The 6,471-nt window shown below is 50.3% G+C and overlaps 1 non-coding gene across 1 annotated transcript; it reads left to right on the top strand.

The window, feature by feature from the left end:
• Positions 1-5,496: 5,496 nt before the first annotated feature.
• LOC143175877 (5.8S ribosomal RNA) lies at positions 5,497-5,651 on the top strand. The gene has a single exon (XR_013000526.1). It is a non-coding gene; the product is annotated as a 5.8S ribosomal RNA (ribosomal RNA).
• Positions 5,652-6,471: the final 820 nt, after the last annotated feature.

Here is a 6,471-nt window from a genome sequence, read left to right as displayed (position 1 = left end):
TTTCTTCCGAGTCAACCCGCTCACGAAACACTCTCTCGTCGTGGAATCCCCGCGTCGGAGAGTAAAACGCGAATTCATAGTATGGAAACTTACGTCTCTCGACGATGGGACGATCCACGCGAAGAGTTGTTACGTGCACGCGTATGGTGCGATTGCGTCGATTCGCTTTTCTGTACGGGGAGTAATAGAACGTTGAGTTGACTTATCGGGTCTTCGTTGGAATTACCGTCGCTGGCATTGTAAACTCCAGATGACCTTGTGATTCCTTCGTCGGGCACTGGTAAAGGGTGGCGATGATGCGTTCTATAATAGAAATACCCGTCGTAGCGTTTCTTCCGAGTCAACCCGCTCACGAAACTCTCTCTCGTCGTGGAATCCCCGCGTCGGAGAGTAAAACGCGAATTCATACTATGAAAACTTACGTCTCTCGACGATGGGACGATCCACGCGAAGAGTTGTTTACGGGCACGCGTATGGTGCGATTGCGTCGATTCGCTTTTCTGTACGGGGAGAAATAGAACGTTGAGTTGACTTATCGGGTCTTCGTTGGAATTACCGTCGCTGGCATTGTAAACTCCAGATGACCTTGTGATTCCTTCGTCGGGCACTGGTAAAGGGTGGCGATGATGCGTTCTATAATAGAAATACCCGTCGTAGCGTTTCTTCCGAGTCAACCCGCTCACGAAACTCTCTCTCGTCGTGGAATCCCCGCGTCGGAGAGTAAAACGCGAATTAATACTATGAAAACTTACGTCTCTCGACGATGGGACGATCCACGCGAAGAGTTGTTTACGTGCACGCGTATGGTGCGATTGCGTCGATTCGCTTTTCTGTACGGGGAGAAATAGAACGTTGAGTTGACTTATCGGGTCTTCGTTGGAATTACCGTCGCTGGCATTGTAAACTCCAGATGACCTTGTGATTCCTTCGTCGGGCACTGGTAAAGGGTGGCGATGATGCGTTCTATAATAGAAATACCCGTCGTAGCGTTTCTTCCGAGTCAACCCGCTCACGAAACTCTCTCTCTCGTCGTGGAATCCCCGCGTCGGAGAGTAAAACGCCGAAGGCTTACTATGAAACTTACGTCTCTCGACGATGGGACGATCCACGCGAAGAGTTGTTACGTGCACGCGTATGGTGCGATTGCGTCGATTCGCTTTTCTGTACGGGGAGTAATAGAACGTTGAGTTGACTTATCGGGTCTTCGTTGGAATTACCGTCGCTGGCATTGTAAACTCCAGATGACCTTGTGATTCCTTCGTCGGGCACTGGTAAAGGGTGGCGATGATGCGTTCTATAATAGAAATACCCGTCGTAGCGTTTCTTCCGAGTCAACCCGCTCACGAAACTCTCTCTCGTCGTGGAATCCCCGCGTCGGAGAGTAAAACGCGAATTCATAGTATGGAAACTTACGTCTCTCGACGATGGGACGATCCACGCGAAGAGTTGTTACGTGCACGCGTATGGTGCGATTGCGTCGATTCGCTTTTCTGTACGGGGAGCAATAGAACGTTGAGTTGACTTATCGGGTCTTCGTTGGAATTACCGTCGCTGGCATTGTAAACTCCAGATGACCTTGTGATTCCTTCGTCGGGCACTGGTAAAGGGTGGCGATGATGCGTTCTATAATAGAAATACCCGTCGTAGCGTTTCTTCCGAGTCAACCCGCTCACGAAACTCTCTCTCGTCGTGGAATCCCCGCGTCGGAGAGTAAAACGCGAATTCATAGTATGGAAACTTACGTCTCTCGACGATGGGACGATCCACGCGAAGAGTTGTTACGTGCACGCGTATGGTGCGATTGCGTCGATTCGCTTTTCTGTACGGGGAGCAATAGAACGTTGAGTTGACTTATCGGGTCTTCGTTGGAATTACCGTCGCTGGCATTGTAAACTCCAGATGACCTTGTGATTCCTTCGTCGGGCACTGGTAAAGGGTGGCGATGATGCGTTCTATAATAGAAATACCCGTCGTAGCGTTTCTTCCGAGTCAACCCGCTCACGAAACTCTCTCTCGTCGTGGAATCCCCGCGTCGGAGGGTAAAACGCGATATATAATAGTATATGCCAGTGGTTCGCGCGCGTCGTCTCTGAGATACGCGGTCGACAGAGTTCCGAAAACACGTGATGTGCCACGATTTCCGTGCGTCTTACATCTTTCGACGATGGGACGATCCACGCGAAGAGAACGTTCGTGCTTGCGTGAGGTGCAACAGCGTCGATTCGCTTTTCTGTACGGGGAGAAATAGAACGTTGAGTTGACTTATCGGGTCTTCGTTGGAATTACCGTCGCTGGCATTGTAAACTCCAGATGACCTTGTGATTCCTTCGTCGGGCACTGGTAAAGGGTGGCGATGATTCGTTCTATAATAGTAATACCCGTCGTAGCGTTTCGACCGATGTCACCCGCCACGAAAGTCTCTCTCGACGTGGAAACCCCGCGCCGAAGAGTAAACGCGAAGGCTTACCATACGAAAGAAAACGGTATTATACGCCTGTGGTATGTGCGTCTCGGCTCTGTGATACGCGATCGGCAGAGTTACAAAAAAACGTTGATGGGCCACGATTTCCGTGCGTCTTACATCTTTCGACGATGGGACGATCCACGCGAAGAGTAGTTACGTGCTCGCGCGAGGTGCGATAGCGTCGATTCGCTTTTCTGTACGGGGAGAAATAGAACGATGAGTTGACTTATCGGGTCTTCGTTGGAATTACCGTCGCTGGCATTGTGAACTCCAGATGACCTTGTGATTCCTTCGTCGGGCACTGGTAAAGGGTGGCGATGATTCGTTCTATAATAGAAATACCCGTCGTAGCGATTCGGCCGAGTCACCCGCCACGAAACTCTCTCTCGTCGTGGAATCCCCATGTCGGAGAGTAAAACGCGAAGGCTAACTATATATAAGAAATATATAGTATTATTTATGCCTGTGGTTCTCCGTTTGCCCTACTCTCAGATACGCGACTCGGAGAGTTACGAATAATCGTGATGGACCACGATTTCTGTACGTCTTACATCTTTCGACGATGGGACGATCCACGCGAAGAGATCATTCCTGCTTGCGTGAGGTGCGATAGCGCCGATTCGCTTTTCTGTACGGGGAGAAATAGAACGATGAGTTGACTTATCGGGTCTTCGTTGGAATTACCGTCGCTGGCATTGTAAACTCCAGATGACCTTGTGATTCCTTCGTCGGGCACTGGTAAAGGGTGGCGATGATTCGTTCTATAATAGAAATACCCGTCGTAGCGATTCGGCCGTGTCACCCGCCACGAAAATCTCTCTCGTCGTGGAATCCCCGCGTCGTAGAGTAAACGCGAAGGCTTGCTATAGAAGACTATAGTTTATACGCCTGTGGTTCACCGGTTGCCTGCTCTCCGGGGTACGCGATCGCGCAGGAGTTACGGAAGAACTTGATGGGCCACGATCTCCAAGCGGCTATATCTTTCGACGATGGGACGATTCACGCGAAGAGAACGTTCGTGCATGCGTGAGGTGCGATAGCGTTGATTCGCTTGTCTGTACGGGGAGAAATAGAACGATGAGTTGACTTATCGGGTCTTCGTTGGAATTACCGTCGCTGGCATTGTAAACTCCAGATGACCTTGTGATTCCTTCGTCGGGCACTGGTAAAGGGTGGCGATGATTCGTTCTATAATAGAAATACCCGTCGTAGCGTTTCGACCGATGTCACCCGCCACGAAATTCTCTCTCGTCGTGGAATCCCCGCGTCGGAGAGTAACCGCCGAAGGCTTGCTATAGAAGACTATAGTTTATACGCCTGTGGTTCACCGGTTGCCGGCTCTCCGGGGCACGCGATCGCGCGAAGGTTACGGAGGGACGTGAAGCGCCCGAGCAATGAAACGTCCGCAGGAGGAAACGAGCAACCGCCGAACATTGTTTCGCGACGTTTCCATAATGTATTGTCGTTTCGCTCGCATCCCGCTTCTTTCCCCTAGTTTCCTCGACGCGTAGTTTCGCAGCCTTAGTGGACGAATCATTCTCGATTCGAGGAAAGATATGCAGTGGGGCGTGCAATGAGCCCGCCAGAGACCACGATCTCCAATGCGTCTTTACATCTTTCGACGATGGGATGATCCACGCGAAGAGAACGTTCGTGCTTGCGCGAGGTGCGTTAGCGTCGATTCGCTTTTCTGTACGGGGAGAAATAGAACGATGAGTTGACTTATCGGGTCTTCGTTGGAATTACCGTCGCTGGCATTGTAAACTCCAGATGACCTTGTGATTCCTTCGTCGGGCACTGGTAAAGGGTGGCGATGATTCGTTCTATAATAGAAATACCCGTCGTAGCGATTCGGCCGAGTCACCCGCCACGAAACTGTCTCTCTTTCGTCGTGGAAACCCCGCGTCGGAGAGTAAAACGCGCGAAGGCTGTGACTGTAACATATATATATACAGTATACAATGCCTGTGGTTTTTGCGCGTGTCGGCTCTTCGGTATACGCGATCGGCCAGAGTTACGGAGGGACGGTGAAGCGCACGAGAAATTGAAACGGCCGCACGATTGGAACCGAGCAACCGTCGAACATTGTTTCGCGACGTTTCCATAATGCGTTTTCGTTTCGCTCGCATACCGCTTCTTTTCCCCTAGTCTCTGAGACGCGTTTTCGAGCCGTTCTTCTACTATCGATTCTCGTAGAGAGAAGGGACCGGGTAGTCTGGAAGTGGAACCCGCATCTTGCGTGTACCGTACACGGAATTGAGAGGACCGGCCGTGAAGCTCGTTTTAAAGCCGTGCGTCTGACACCCAACTCTTGCGCGCCAATTTCGCGGCAAGAGATAATATGGGACGAATGACCGGCAAAGAGCCAGCTGTGAAGTCTGTTTTTTTAATCGAATCCGTGGACGTGTGTATGCCGTAGCGTCGCTCGTCGTGTTCGTTCATGGTCGTTCCGAGAGAAAGAACGAAAGCGGTAACGAAGGGACCGGCCGTGAAGCTCGTTTTAAAGCCGCGCGTCTGACACCCAACTCTTGCGCGCCAATTTCGCGGCAAGAGATAACATGGGACGAATGACCGGCAAAGAGCCAGCTGTGAAGTCTTTTTTCATTATTTGCTTTCAATCGATCGATCGGTACGATTCGTGCAACGTTTCGCGCGATGCGACGCGAAAACATGCGCGCAACAATAGATGCGTCTGATCGGAAGAACGCGAGGGTCGACTGCACGCGATGGATTCAGTATCGGGTAGGATACAAAATATATCCCCGTCGTTTCCACGCGTGCGAGTCTTCTGCGTCTTTCGCGGGTTTTTGAATGCACTATACGCCCGGAACGTCGAGAAATATATACATATTACTTGAACGTTTTTCGTCTCGAAAGGCTTCGGTGTCGTCTCCAAGGCGACGCCTGAATCTCCTTCGCGCGCTGGTCGGAGATTCAGGTATCAACTTTTATCTTCTCTTTGAAAGAAGAGAGATATTAGGTCGAACAAATGAGAATAAAATTATATATGTGAAATATAAAATTTATACGATTACCCTGAACGGTGGATCACTTGGCTCGTGGGTCGATGAAGAACGCAGCTAATTGCGCGTCAACGTGTGAACTGCAGGACACATGAACATCGACATTTCGAACGCACATTGCGGTCCACGGATACAATTCCTGGACCACGCCTGGCTGAGGGTCGTTTACGTACCATACACTGCTTGCGTAGCTCTGTCAAATCCCCGCCGTCGTTCACCTCTTCGGATCGAACGTTTTTTTACCGAAGGGCGCAAAGAACGTTTCTGAGTCGGGTTAAGAGAAGGATGCTACGTACGAGCGAACGATGGGTGTCTCGTCGGCGTTTGTCGCGGACACGCGAAAATTCTGTGAATTTCACGGACAGTGTACGTTCTAGTTGTTGCAAAACGATCGGAATCGTTTGTATGGACTCGCGTGAGTGTTCGCGGCGTCGTGCGTCGTTCAATTACGACCGCCCGCGGATACCGCTCCACTGCGATATGGATCTGAGCGACAACTTTTTCGGCTGTTCGTGAGATGAACGGTTTCGTGTGTTTAGAAAAATTTTTTTTCCCGCGCTCCCGACGTCACCTGAAATGATGCGTCAGAGGTGAAAGAAAATATTAAGAAGTCGAGAGAGAGAGAGACTACACACGTTTTATTCATATTTTGTATACCGTGCGTGAGACGGATGTGCACGACACGTCGTATGTCGGTATATTACCGACTGGCCCCAGGGAGATTGTTTTCTTCCTCTCTTACGAATGAGATGTACGTTTCGGAGGATCGTCGTTACCGAAACACACGGCAAAACGAGACTTCTCGCAGCAGAACCTTTATACACAATACACATCGACTCTTTTTACCCCGAGAGAGAGAGAAAAGGTGTATTTCTTTTTTTTATTTTTCGAATTCGACGCACGAACGCTTTGACGACTGGAGAAAAACACGGTGTGTGTTAAAATCGTGCGGGACGAGCATGCGTATTCGTAACGGGTCGAATA

Source organism: Nomia melanderi, unplaced genomic scaffold (genome assembly GCF_051020985.1).
Source record: "Nomia melanderi isolate GNS246 unplaced genomic scaffold, iyNomMela1 scaffold0240, whole genome shotgun sequence".
Taxonomy (NCBI): domain Eukaryota; kingdom Metazoa; phylum Arthropoda; class Insecta; order Hymenoptera; family Halictidae; genus Nomia; species Nomia melanderi.
The sequence above is the reverse complement of the archived record's forward strand: the minus strand, read 5'-3'. Positions and strand labels throughout refer to the sequence as shown.